At 50.4% G+C, this 15160-nt stretch overlaps 1 protein-coding gene across 3 annotated transcripts in view; it reads right to left on the bottom strand.

The window, feature by feature from the left end:
* Positions 1-15160, bottom strand: part of LOC119172263 (paired box protein Pax-6-like) — a 243714-nt gene that overhangs the window by 50001 nt on the left and 178553 nt on the right. The window lies entirely within an intron of this gene.

Genomic DNA, 15160 nt, shown 5'->3' with positions numbered 1-15160 from the left:
CCAGTCGAGACAGCGCTTTATATACATGCACGCGGGCACAGAAAGCGGACAGCTTTCGTGTCATTGCAGTACTTTGCATTAATGAAAGAACTCACTGTGCTTGAGGTTATCTTTGAAGCCATGGACGCAGCATACAAAAACTATCAGTCATTCCACTAAGCACTGGATAACCTATTGCACCTATACGAATGGCTTCACACAGATTTCTCTGAGATGTGCGGTGTGCAGGTGGAGTTGCAATAAAGGGTGTTATTAGTTTGTGAAGTCTTAGTGCGACTCTTGTTTCATCGGGTAACAGACCCGCAGTGTGGGACCAGCTTCGCTCAAGCGCTTCATACTTGAATGGAATGCTAATAATGCAGCGGTAAGTGCACCATTAACGCCATAATTGGAAATATGTGTATACGGGCGAGCACATTTTTCCCCCGTTTCTGTGGTATCGATCATAGCGGGAACGAACTTCTCTCGGGAACATTGTACCGCATGGCATCCGAAAGGCAGGAAGTACCATTGGAGCGTCTATTAAGACACTGAACTCTTACACGAGTGAGATCATTTGGCCTTCCTTCCGCCCTTGTTTTCTCTTTTCTTATATTTTTTGGAATATTGAAAAAGTTAGTGAAAAGAAGTGCTAAATGTAAAGGAACTTTTCCCGCTGCAAATCGACCCCGCACTTTTGAGGTCTTCGTATTCTTCGGCTATGCGCACAATGGCTGTCACGTAAAACACACACCGACAGTGCCAAGGCGCGCAGTTGTAAATCTCGTTTTTTTTTATTCGCACGTATGCGACCATTATTACAGCTTCTGGCCTTGCAGCTGCAGATGGCGCGAATGATATGACACATTCAGCCGTATATACGCACTCGTATACTATCGCAATTCATTTTCTCGAGGCCTACTAAATTCTTGCCACACGCATTGCGCCGAAAGCACGAGGTATCTAAAGAAAACAAATGTAATATGGGTCAAGTTTTAGCGATTCCGATGGAAAAATGATGTGCTTTCCATGCGTCCTTTAGCGCGTACTCATGGTCGCTCCTGATACGCAACGCGCGTTGGCTGTTTTTAAGAATGGGCCTCGCCGCAGATGGGCGCAATAAAACGCGTTATCGCTGTTGGCGTTTACCGGCCACACTACGCGCCAGCCACTCGAGTCACTCGAGTAAAGATATAGAGGGCCTATAGTGTATTTGCATAAATAAGAATGAAACTCCATGCAGCCTGGCTTACGTCGAGAGGAAACTACGATGCGTTATCGGCTGCGATTCATTAGCACCGTCACAAAGCGACTGGCGAAACCTACTTTTCATTTATAAAAAACAAAAACAAAGAAGGTAAAGATTGTGATTCACTATTTTCTTCTAAGCCGTTGTACGTCGTCTCGCGTGGAACATTCATGTCTTCGAATAGAGCAAAAAAGAAGAAAACAAGAAAGAACACGAGGTCTGGCCGTTGCCGCGCCCCTTTTCTCGATCACGTGATCCGGACATGTTTATCCCGATCGTGCGTGCGGGGGCGCGCACGCATATTAACGCCAGCCGAGCACTGTCTACGCCTAGCGTACGCGTATAATTGTGCAATACTGTGCTAGCGCCCGTGAAGATGTAATCACTCGGTCCTTTCCCATCAAAGAAACAAATCGAGCCAGAAAGAAAGGTAGTAGAGGCGAAATGAATCACTCCGGAAAGGTGTGGCACGGCGCCCCCTGTGCACAAAAAAAAAAAAAAACCTTCGTCGACGCGGCATCACGAGGAAGGTGCGGACAGGTTCTCGGTCTCACTAACACCGTGCACTGGGGCGAAAGCTACGGGGTCACGTCGGCCAAATAGGAAATGGGAACCAAAATGCTCGTCTCGGTGACGGCGACCAAGAGCGAGCTCTCCACTGCGCCGCTAATCCTTGCGTAATCCCACCACTTAGCCGGCTTTAGAGTTGGTGGATATTGTTATTTTGTGGGTTTTCGTTCCCGGTCGGTTGGTGCGACACCACCTACTCCGTAGCTCCCGCCACGCTGCACCGAGCTGATGAATCCGAGTATCGACATGAAGCGTCGCATTGCCATTCTGTACGCGTGCCGCGCATGGAGGAGGAGTCCTTCGGTTGACGCTTATCGGAAGCCATTCTCTGTGAACTCGCGCGTTTGCCGGTGGCGGCGCTGGGTGTATGTACTTATAAGTGAATTTACTATACGCGCCAAATGTCCCGCGGAAGTTATATATAGGAAGGCGACGGCTCTGGCGCGCCTCACATGTTGCGCGCGGCGCAGCCCGTGGCTTTGGGAGGTTTCGCTGTTGACTGGCTGGCACGCCTGCAAGCGTGTGTGGCCTTGAGATGTGAGCGAGTGCGCTTGAGCAATACGCGGAACAATCGCTAAGGCCATCGAACCAAACGGCACCCATCGCCCTCTCCGCTATCTTTTTTTTTCCTTTTTGATATCGCTCTTTATTTCCCTCTCCGATATCGAATGTCTTCTTTGACTTCGAAGCCGGGTCGGTCGCCCTGACGGAGGCGATCCCTGGCCGCTATAATGGAGCAAGATTGGCGCGCACGGCCTAACGGATATGGGAATACGGACGAACAAACTCGCACGCACACAGACGTGCCCGCTCGCCAAGTAGTGCCCGGTCTGGGTGAATTACTCTACCCGCTGATGAGAGAGCTATATCTACTTTTTCCGTTTGTAGTGTGTAAGTTCACGTGCCCTTCTCCTTGCTCTATTATCATTTTTTTTTCGAAAACCTGAGTAGGAGCTGGAAAACGTCTTAGTGATATTCGGCTGCACAGCGATGCGGAAAAGAGGGCCGCGTTATACACTATAGATACACGTCCCTGCCCGGGGATACAACTGCGCCGGTCAGCAGGCGCATCCGTGTTCTCGGAGATCGGGGTTGAAGGAGCGCCGCAGGACAGCAGTGGCTCGCCATTCCGGACGTGCGAAGGGGAGGTACGAAGGGACATTGAGTGATCGCATGCAAAGCTTGGAGAACGAAAATCGGAGGCGAATATTCCAGCTATGCACCGCTGCTGCCAAAATGGGTATGGCAACTGCGACATCGCGTAAACTTCGAACAATTTTCGCATAAGGGGGCATTGCTTTGGCTTCAGGGATGACTGTCCACACGCTAAACGTGGACACTAATCCTAAGCACGGGTAAACCAGCGTAGCTTCTCTGAATAAATGCAAAGGAGTTTGGAGCAGGGTTAAATCGACACTTTCTATAAAACGGTATTGCTCCGTTTAGAAACGGTCATGTTAAGTCGTGTCCTTACAGCCTTAAATTATGTTTAGCATGCGGCATTTATAGCAATATATTGTGCTTAATTGCTTTAACAAAGCGCAAAACACTTATTGTGCATAAGGACTTTTACGGAAACAGCTTATTTAATAGTAGAATCAAAGAAAGATACAAATTATCATGATTCGACATCACGTCGGTTGATATGTTCATAAGATCTACCACCGATCACACATCACGACTATTGCCAGCGGAAGAGGAGGAATACACATTTTTATTTAAACTGAGGCTCCCGTGTGTGGAGCCCTTATTACAGGGCCCCGCTGGCACGAGCGGCTCGCTTGGCCTGGAGTAAAATCAGGTTCTCTTCTCGACGTAGAAGATACCACTTCTCCCCACTCGGTGCCCGAGGCGCACCACCCGCGGTAGTGTAGCAAAGTGGGAGAAGAACCGTACGCGGCTATCCCAATAGCGGCTATTGGCCTGCTGGACGCTTGACGAGGAAACAGAAGCAACGCTGAAGAAGTTCTAGATGGCTGAGAAAAACTTGTATTTACAGATTTTACAAAAGAATGGACATCAAAGTTACAAAAAAAAAGAAAAGAAAAACAACTTGGAAATGAACCGACTTCTGTAGAGCGACCCTACGGGGTTCGGCGGAGCCGATGGTGCCTAACACCGCAAGCTCGGTTCAGAACCAAGTTGTTTTTCTTTTCTTTTTTTTGTAACTTTGATGTCCATTGTTTTGTAAAATCTGTAAATACAAGTTTTTCTCAGCCATCTAGAACTTCTTCAGCGTTGCTTCTGCTTCCTCGTCAAGCCAATAGCCGCTATTGGGATAGCGGCGTACGTTTCTTCTCCCACTTTGCTACACTACCGCGGGTGGTGCGCCTCGGGCGCCGAGTGGGGAGAAGTGGTTTCTTCTACATCGAGAAGAGCGAACCTGATTTTACTCCTGGTGTATGGTTGACCGGTGGCTTAATCACGCACTAAAAATGGCACTAGTATTGATCATCTGTGTGACGGTTTCTACCACAATGGCTATTTCATTTGTTCTCCGCACTCGCAATATCACTACTGGTCAACCAATCACGGCAAAACGCCAACGCTACATTATTACTGTTGTTTTCTTTCGCGTAACAGCGACAGCGCCTTCACGCCAAGATAATAGACTAAACTTTAAAGCCACAGCGTCACGACCCCTAACGGCGTGTTTGTGACCGAGGCCGCAAGCGAAGATTTAATTGCAAACGAGGCTAAACAAGCTGCTCGTGTACTGGTCCTTCCATACGCAGCAATTTCGAACAGTTATTTTAGTAGTCTTAATCTGAGACGATCACTGTCGGAGAGCATGTCGTTTTGCCACGGAACAGACACGACGGAAATGTTTCGTGCCCAACACCTGAAAAAATTACCTGCGCGCATTTCCTCAACCAGCCAATGAGCGCGTACTGAAAGCCCTATTATGGCGACATCTCCAACCCATAATGCAGTTCCGGAGTGAACACGAATATTGCCCCAAGTATGCTCATGATCCTCGTTCTTTCTTTGCTCTGAAAATGCAGCGTCGTTTGGGTTCGCCGTCCAAAATGTTCGCTTTGCGATTGTTGCGTTCTGTAGCCACGAGGCACGTGTGACTTGTAGTTGTCACAGTAGGTATTCGACATGATCGTTCTTTCTATATCTACGTATCTTCTCACTCAGTATATCTTTATCCGGACCGAAAAGGACGGCGTCTTTGGCATCTGGAGTGGCCGGGCATCGAATTACGCTGAAGCCGCAGAAAGCTAAGCGACAACCGATGAAAAAAAAAAGAAAGAAGGAAGGAGGGATAACGAAATGTAAGGAAATGCCAGTGAGCGCTCGACCAACCGGATCGGAGTGTCGCATGATCCGCGCGTACGTACGGGTCTTGAAAATCGAGAAGACGTCGCTGCAGACAGCCGCAGCACACAGCACGGCCTATAGCGATGACCGTTAATTCTACGCTTTCAGACGACGTCTCAATCGCGCACGCACCTCTTTTTCTCGCTCATCCCCCGAAATACCCGCGACACGTCGCACATCACCGGACACACGCAAACACAGTCGTTTCAGCATAGCGACATCGACGCCACCTGCCGGCCCGTCCACGTCACGAGAGCGCGCGTTGGTGCTGGCGCGCGCCATAGAGCTTCGAGCTGCTTCTGGAGACGACGAGCGACAGAAGGGGACGGAGAGGGGGGGACGCAATGGCGTTGTTATATACTCGCGCGACGCTACGACAAGTGTGCCGAACGACCGCGAAATGACGGGTTTCGGCGACGGCAAAAATCGACGGTCCTTCTTCCAGCGGCCGACGAGCCCTTGGGAAGGGCCACGCCTCTCTCGTTGCCGCATCGCACGATGTCGAAGAAGGAACGCGGTTGTTCGGCCAACGGCTTCATTCAGAAGACATCGGCTCCAAAGCCATTATACGTCCGTCGTGTCCGATGCCGAGAGTTGTTATACGAAGCGCGCGTGTGTGTACTCGGCGTAGTGACCGCAGCGTGGGCGTGCTTACGATACGCTCAGTGTACGTATACGAGAGGGCACTGCGGCACACCGGAAGGGGATGGCTTGCGTACGAGCGTCTGTCATTGAGCGTGCGTACGCAATCGAACCAACTGCCGCATTGAGAAGTCGGGAAAATGAAAAAGATAGACGAGACAGAGTATAGTGGCGGGTGGTGAATAGAAAGGGGCTGATTTTGGAAGGGGGCTTGGAACTCGAAGAGCTGGAAGTCGTGTGACGCGCACGTCGTGAGCCCCCGTGCCGATCCACGTTTCTTTTAATTTTTTTTTTACTTGAGCGTGTAATTGCGCTCTTGGGGCCGGGCATTGAATTCCGCACGTATACTGATGCATTCTGCGTGTATAGAAACGGTACGTGCCTGCAAATAACGAGCGCTGAGTGGAGGACACAGGTCTTCAAGTCTCTGGAGGAGAGATCAAGTGAAGAGTTCACCTTACGCTTATGCTAAAGTGCATTGTTTACGGTCGCCAACGGATACACACGAAAAAAATTATCTCAAGCATTCCGCAGATATAATTAACCAGGGAAGCTGAAACGTGCAGCCCAGGTGTTCCTTACGGGCTGTATAGTATAATGAATACTAAGCGCCTTCTGTTTTATACCATTTCATTTCTCTGACACCACATTTCAGACAAGCGCGCTTCAAACTTTGCGTTTGGTGACGCCAACTAAAGGATATTAAAGAAAGCACCTAAATGATTTTACAGGAATCGATGCAAATTAGAGTGAGCGCTCAAATTCTTTGAGGTATGCTATGATTTTTTTTTTGTTATGGTTTCTGCGCAGTCGCGGATCGCCACATATTCCTGCCATCTAACTAGATGCAGCTCCGGTGTAAAAGGACAACACGCACATCCAATAACAATGTTCTGAGGTAAGACACCTACTGGAAAGCATTGGCGGTGGCTCTGGAGTTCATACATATATGGTTGGATCTACTCTATACGTACAAGCAAATTTTTTCTGATGTTAACAGACCGAAGATTCAATGACCTATTTAGCGCCGTCTATCGAACCAAACGTCGAAGATTACGCGAGTGTAATCAATAATTTAAAGCATTCTCAAGGTGAGATATGGGAGCCAAATATCCATGCAGTAACTACACGCAATAGTTCTACGCTTAGAGCTTAGAATGCATCTACTTAGAGAAAGCCTATTTTGACATCACCACGTGATCAAAATTCACCACCGCCTAACTGCGAGTGGTTCCGCCGGGCTACAGTTCTTTATTCCTACAGACACAATGCATCTGTGTTCGAGGCTTTCGATGGCGAGCCTGATAAACACTCCCAAAAAATGAGTGTACAACAGACGGGAAGATAGAAAGCGCACAAACTATGGGGGTTAGGCAAAAATAGAAGCGAGAGAGAGACCAGCAAGAAGAGGTGTGCGCGCGCGAAAACAAAGTGAAGGGGAGAGAGCTGGGTAGTCAGGAAGAGAGAGAGAGAAGTAAAAAAATAAACACGTATGCGTGTACGCAAACAAGGCGCACCGCGTGTAGATATGTGCGAGACTATACACGTTCACAGGCGCGCGGGCCGCTCCAATTAGCGCCGGCCAGCGAAGGAGGCTCGTTAGGGAGCGCGCCTGAGCGCGCACCCATACATACATTTGTCGGCGACGTGCTCTGTATGCGCGCGTCGTGCGCGCGCCCGAAGCGACCACTTTCACGGCGCTGCCACAAAAGAGCCGCGGCGGTGAAGAGAAGGGGCGGCAGGCGATAGCGATCTTTCATTAACGCCCGCGAGTTGATTAAGCGCCCTGCGCGGGGCCGCTCCGAGCGTAAGCGACCGCCGAGCATGTATATCACCGCCACCCGCTGCGCGTATGTACACACCTCCGCCGGTTGAACTCTCATCGCCGCTGCTGCAACAGTGCAGTGCTTCGGTGATCGCGCCCGCTTGATTGCTCGCCCGGACGTCTCTGTTATGTTAGAAGAAAAGTGGGCCGCTCAAACCCTGGGCATTCCATCGGATCCGCCTCGGTTTTAATAGGTCTGCGAGCATTAGTTGTACGAGCTCGTTTGTACGTGCACCAGGCACCCACATACTACCCGGAGAAGAAGAGACAAAAAGAAGAAAAAAAAAACAGATTATCTGCACGTAAGAGAGATCGCGGTGAGGCGAAGGTGCCTGCCTATATAATGTTGCTCCCGAGATTGCTGTAGCCACGCCCGAGTGAACGGAGAGCAATGCGCGCGAGGGTGTGCGTATAACATCGAGCGCATATCGCACGCTCCTGTTCGTTTAATCAGCGGTGCGAGGCGTCAGGGCTGCGGCCTAATAAGTGAAGACGTTAATCTCGGGAACCTGTGCGCACCGAAAGGCGCTCTCGTCGAAAGCGAGGTTCGCCGCCTTCAAACGCCGCCGACGCAGCATCTGGCAGCCAGGGAACGGGTGATCTGGTCGGCCTGGTGTTAGGACCGGCGCCAGGTCTGACAATGGATCGGCGTTCCTTTTGATGTTCCTTTTGAGTCGCCAAACGGGTGGGCGGCCGGTGTCCGCCATGTATTGTTCCCACCTGGCCGGAGGGTGCGGCGTCCTGCCGCCGCGGCGCCGTGAGCAGTTCGGGAGACCACCGGTGCAGCTTCTTCTTTGGAAGATGACGGCGGCGGCGGCGGCCGGGAATCGTCCCGCTAATTGAACGAGTTGTTCGGCACCCTTTGAAGCTTGTTTACGGCGGCCCTTTCGATGGATGCAGTCATCAACTCCAGACCCCTCGCCCAGCGACACACCTTGACGGGGGGGGAGCCGCGTTCGTGCCACATGGCCGTGCGGTGACCACGCTTCAGTTTTGAACGTTCGCGTGGACCGTGCGTGCTCGTCACCCTCGCGGGTAATGTGTGGTCCGTGATTGGACGGTGCCATCTGTACGCGGTCCCCGATCTAGGGATCTGGGGAGGACAGACCCTTTATAATGAGCCCCCACGGCTCATTCGGTGCTTTTTCGAGTGGAGAGCTCGCCATGTACGAAGAACGCCACTATATATCTAAACTTTCTTATTGACCTCTCTCTCTAATGTAAATAAACGTCTGTTCTCTGTTTTCCCATATAAGCATTGCTTCTCGCTATAAGGGACGAGTCCGATGGGAGCCAGCTACCAACGACGAGACCCACAGGACCCAGACCACAACAACTGGATGGCAGCGGTGGGATCGAGCTCATCGACCAGGAGGCAATGCTGAGACCTGCTGTCTGGAGGACCTAGAGTCGGACAAAACTGCTTCGTGGCATCTCTGACAACACGGGAAGGAACGCGTCCGAATTCATGACTGCATAGGGTGAGTGCACTGCTTTTCTTTGCTGAGATATCACCAGGCTTTGCGTAGGATTGTAAACAAAGCAGTGATTTGGTAACGGTTGACGGAAGTATTGATAGTACGTCAAAGTTGTTTAGTTAAAAGAGTTAGCAGCACCAAGGACCGCCATGAATTTGAAGGGACTGAAAAAGCCAGAGTTGTTAGAGTTGGCCCGAGAGCTGGGCCAGGTAATTGCCGAGACGAAAAGAAAGCAGGAGATCATTGACGCCATCGAGAAGATCGGGGCAGATGACGATGAGCTGAGCGAATGCTTGGAGGCTATTACGCAAAGGAAAGAGGAGCAGAGGCTCCGTGAGGAAAAAGAGGAGCAGAGGCTCCGGGAGGAAAAAGAGGAACAGAGACGTCGTGAGGAGAAAGAGGAAAGAGAACGTATCGATCGTATGGAAATGAAACGCCTAGAAATTGAACTAGCAAAGGCTCAATCAATGAACGGAGCTAGCGCAGTGGCACGAGAAAGAGAGCGCCGAATGACAGATTTGATGCCATCCTACGCGGTAGGAGGGGACATGGGTCTTTTTCTGGTGCACTTTGAGCGCACGTGCGAGAGGGAAAATTTTGCTAAAAACACGTGGCCCCAGCGCTTGCTTACGCTGCTGCCGTGTGAAGTAGCTGACATTATAGCCCGTATGGGTAAAGAAGACGCAGACGACTATGACAGAGTCAAAGCGAGTCTGCTCAAAAAGTACAGACTGTCAGCGGAGGCGTTCAGGCGAAAATTTCGTGAGATCGAGAAAGCCAAAGACGAGTCATACCCAGAGTTTGCGTACACCTTAAAGGTAAATCTGGAGGAATGGCTTAGAGAGGAGGGTGCGCTTGGCGACGCGGAAAAGACTCTGCAGTGTTTTGCGTTGGAACAATTCTTTCGGCGTCTACCTGAAAACATTAGGTACTGGGTTCAGGATAGACAAGGAGTAGATACTATCACGAGAGCGGCAGAGCTCGCAGAGGAGTACGTAAATCGCCGTGCCCTCGAAGGCAAGGATGTCCCTAGGAGGGAGATTAGTAAATATCGGGCCGACAAGCCTCCGCGATGGACAAAGTCGGGTCGGTATATGCCGAAGGAGGGTTTAGACTCCAAAGGAAGCGGTGATGAGAAAAACAAGAGAAAGGAAGAAGCACCCGAGAAAAGGGCGGAAGGGCAACAGAAAAAGGCGTTCGAGGCCAAGAAGCCGATAGTTTGCTATAACTGCCAACAGACGGGGCATATTTCTTTGGGTTGTAAGAACCCGAAAGTTGTGTTAATGTCACTCTGTAGTAATGACGAAAACATGAAATTGCTAGAACCATACATCCGAGACCTAGTCGTGAATGGCCAACCGTGCCGCGTGCTCCGCGATTCGGCCGCCACTATGGATGTAGTGCACCCGTCCTATGTCGAGGAGAGTCAGTTTACAGGAGAATGCGCGTGGATAAGACAAGCAGTAGAGACAAACAGTGCATGTCTCCCAGTAGCAAGAGTCCGCATCGAAGGCCCTTTCGGTGTTCTAGACACTGAAGCTGCCGTTTCGGCACATCTCCCAGTGCAATACCCGTATTTGTTCTCAAATAAATCAGAGTACTTGCTGCGACAAAAAGGAATTGGGTTCAGTGAGGGTATCGTACAGGCCTTAACTCGATCCAAAGCAAGGGAGCTCGCCGCTCAGACAGTTTGTAAAGATCCGGTGGCAGACGAAACAGCTTCAGCGGCAGAGCCTTCTTTACCTGGCACGAAACTGGACCGCCCTATAATGGAGCCTCAAAACACAATATCTAAAGAAAGATGTAAGAAACCGGATGAATCCGAGGCATCTCGAGAAGTAGAATGCACTATAAAGCTGTTAAATGTAAGTCCTACAGAACTGATAGTGGAACAGGAAAATGACTCCACTCTCCGTAACTTAACGCCAGACGCGAAGGAAGGGGTGGCTAAGCAAAACATTCAGTTCACCAAGAAGGGGGGCGTCTTGTACAGAAAGTACACAAGTCGAAAAGGAGTTCGGTTTAATCAGCTAGTCGTACCGTATCCTTTCCGCGAGGAGCTGCTGCACCTGGTCCACGGAGGTTTGTGGTCAGGGCATCTCGGCATCAAAAAAACAAAAGAATGTTTGTTACGGGAGTTTTACTGGCCCGGCTGCTTTCGGGAGGTGGAGGCATTTGTAAGAAGCTGCGACACGTGCCAACGCGTTGGCAAGCCAGGGGATAAGGCTAAAGCACCTATGAAGCTGGTCCCCATTATCACAGAACCGTTTCGCAGGCTAGTTATAGACACAGTGGGTCCACTTCCTGTAACGCAGTCCGGGTACCGGCACATACTCACAGTGCTCTGCCCGGCCACGAAATTCCCGGAAGCAGTACCGTTAAAGGAGCTCAGCTCGGAGGAGGTAGTTAAAGCGCTTTTATCTATCTTTGCACGTGTAGGCTTCCCCGCAGAAATTCAGTCCGACCAGGGATCTGTTTTTACAAGTGCACTAACCTCGACATTTCTAGAAAAGTGTGGCGTTAAAATCATCCACAGTTCAGTGTACCACCCTCAGTCAAATGCTGTAGAAAAGGTACATTCAGTCATGAAACGGCTGCTACGCGCCCTTTGTTATGAGCAAAAAGAGGATTGGGAGGCTTGCTTGCCCGCAGCTATGTTCGCGCTTCGGATCGCTCCTCACGAATCAACAGGGTTTTCGCCTGCGGAGCTTGTTTACGGACGTGCTCTTCGCTCCCCACTTCGCATTGTTCGAGAATCTTGGGAGGGCCGGGCGGACGACCCTTCGGTAGTAGCATACGTGCTTGAGCTGTTAGACCGACTTCACGCAGCTCAAGAACTAGCGGAGCAGGAAATGCGCAGAGCTCAAAACAACGCTAAGCGCTATTATGACAAGACAGCCCGGACGCGAAGCTTTCGAGTAGGGGAAAAAGTGATGATACTGAAACCCTCACTGAAGAATAAACTTCAGGTCCAGTGGGAGGGACCTGTTGAGGTAGTTCAGAAATTGTCAGACACAAATTACTTGGTTACTGGACTGGGAAGGCGTAAAACGCAACAGGTGTACCACACTAATCTGCTCAAACCGTACCAGCAGAGGCATGCCGTTGTAAACATGTCGCTCAATCAACCGGAAGAAATGCCTATTGATTTCCCGGAGTTAACAACAGAAAACAAAGACATTGGCGAGACTATTAGTAACCTGGTAGAGCAGGCGGAGTTGGAGCCAGATCAGAAAGCGGAACTGAAGGAACTATTGTTTGACTTTAAAGAAACATTTTCAGACACACCTGGCAGAACCAAAGCCCTAGTTCATGATATTGAGCTGACATCTTCGGAACCAATTCGTTCTAAAGCTTACCGCGTTTCCCCGAGGCAACGGGAAATAATGGCCGCGGAGATAAACCGAATGCTCGAGCTAGGAGTGATCGAGCCAGGAGAGAGTGATTACACCTCGCCTCTGATCTTGGTTGAGGTCCCAGGGAAAGAGCCGCGACCGTGTATTGACTATCGGAGGCTCAACTCGATTACAAAGGACCAAACTTATCCAATTCCGCATATTGAGGAAAGGCTTGAGCAAGTCAGCAGTGCCAATTTCATCTCGACTTTGGATTTAGTCAGGGGATACTGGCAGGTGCCTCTAACTGAAAGGGCTAGTAGGCTTGCGGCGTTTATTTCCCCGATGGGAACATTTCGGCCGAAGGTCCTTAGTTTTGGATTAAAGAATGCCCCTTATTGCTTTTCTGGCCTAATGGACAAAGTGTTACAGGGTATGGAGGACTTTGCCCTCCCGTACCTAGATGATATTGCTATTTTTTCTTCTTCCTGGATAGACCACATGAAACACTTGCGAGCTGTGCTATGTCGTCTGCGTGAGGCCGGCTTAACAGTGAAGGTTGCGAAATGCCAATTGGGGCGCGCTGAGGTAGCTTATCTAGGGCATGTAATAGGCCAAGGCTACCGCCGGCCGTCAGAAGTAAAGCTGGCCGCAATAGACAACTTTCCCCAACCACGAACCAAGAAAGACATTCGGTCGTTTCTTGGATTGGCCGGTTATTATCAAAGGTATATCCCGCGTTACTCTGACATTGCAAGTTCCTTGACAGACGCTCTTAGAAAGACTGAACCCCAGACCGTAAAATGGGATGGGGCCAAGGAACATGCATTTTCTACGCTAAAGAAGGCACTAAAAAGTCAGCCAGTGTTGAGCGCGCCTGACTACTCTAAGCCGTTCATTCTTCAGTGTGACGCCAGCGACCGGGGTATGGGTGTCGTGCTTTGTCAGAGGGGAGAGAACGACCAGGAACACCCTGTACTGTATGCCAGTAGAAAGCTTTCTGTTCGTGAGGAAGCATACAGTGCATCAGAAAAGGAATGTGCCTGCGTTGTTTGGGCTGTGCAGAAGCTAGCTTGCTACATCGCCGGTTCTAGGTTCACAATAGAGACTGACCACTGTCCCCTCACATGGCTACAGTCCATGTCATCGAAAAACGGCCGTCTTTTGCGCTGGAGCTTAGCTCTTCAACAATACACCTTTGATATCCATTACAAGAAGGGTAAACTCAACAGCAACGCAGATGGTCTGAGTCGTTGTCCCTAGTACCCCGAGGGCTTCAAAACGATTTTCTGCTTTCTATCCTCGATTTGAGGCCCACTAGTTTTCTGTATTTATCCAAACATGTGTCAAGTGTTTTGTTTAATGTCTTCAAAAGTGGCTGATGTGGTGTTGCGACTCGGCGGGGGCCACAGGAATAAAGTTGAGGTAGAAGGAAATGACTTCCACAGGTGAATCTAAGTCTGGTGATTCTGAGTAGGGAATTGCCGTGTGCTTGCTCGTGTGTGGGTGTGCTTTCGGCGCAGTTTCCGCAGTTCCTCATTGGTGGTGGGCGGAAAATATGGTGGAGAGGGGTCACCTCATCCCTGCGAGCAACGCCCTCTTGGTCAATGATCATCGGATCCAGTGTTCGGGACAAAAATAATAGAGGAAGAGCCGACAAGCTGCAATACAGATCCCGCTGCACAGTACCTGCTGGCCACTGCACCTCGGGATCTTCTTTCCCCGGCGGAGAGGCTGTTAGGACCGGCGCCAGGTCTGACAATGGATCGGCGTTCCTTTTGATGTTCCTTTTGAGTCGCCAAACGGGTGGGCGGCCGGTGTCCGCCATGTATTGTTCCCACCTGGCCGGAGGGTGCGGCGTCCTGCCGCCGCGGCGCCGTGAGCAGTTCGGGAGACCACCGGTGCAGCTTCTTCTTTGGAAGATGACGGCGGCGGCGGCGGCCGGGAATCGTCCCGCTAATTGAACGAGTTGTTCGGCACCCTTTGAAGCTTGTTTACGGCGGCCCTTTCGATGGATGCAGTCATCAACTCCAGACCCCTCGCCCAGCGACACACCTTGACGGGGGGGGAGCCGCGTTCGTGCCACATGGCCGTGCGGTGACCACGCTTCAGTTTTGAACGTTCGCGTGGACCGTGCGTGCTCGTCACCCTCGCGGGTAATGTGTGGTCCGTGATTGGACGGTGCCATCTGTACGCGGTCCCCGATCTAGGGATCTGGGGAGGACAGACCCTTTATAATGAGCCCCCACGGCTCATTCGGTGCTTTTTCGAGTGGAGAGCTCGCCATGTACGAAGAACGCCACTATATATCTAAACTTTCTTATTGACCTCTCTCTCTAATGTAAATAAACGTCTGTTCTCTGTTTTCCCATATAAGCATTGCTTCTCGCTATAAGGGACGAGTCCGATGGGAGCCAGCTACCAACGACGAGACCCACAGGACCCAGACCACAACACTGGTTGTTCTGCCGCGGAGCTTATGGAACGCTCACCGATCGGCTTGGGCACTCGCTTGGCCGCTCGGAACGGAATTGGTGGCTCTTGGTTTGCTTTCTTAATTCAAGAGTGCAGAAAGTGCTTGTGAATGTTTTTGTTGCTATTGCTATAATATATTTTTTTTTCATTTCACTTAAATTGCATTCGTCGAAACTTCTTTAAAATTGTTTTCGTCGACATTTTCTTTGTTTTTCTCTTTCACCTTTTTATTGCGCAGTTCACTCATTTAAATTTAATTACTTTCCTACTATATTCATTT

The sequence above is a fragment of the Rhipicephalus microplus genome, chromosome 4, assembly GCF_043290135.1.
Source record: "Rhipicephalus microplus isolate Deutch F79 chromosome 4, USDA_Rmic, whole genome shotgun sequence".
In the NCBI taxonomy this organism is placed as follows: domain Eukaryota; kingdom Metazoa; phylum Arthropoda; class Arachnida; order Ixodida; family Ixodidae; genus Rhipicephalus; species Rhipicephalus microplus.
This window is presented reverse-complemented; position numbering and strand designations above follow the sequence as displayed.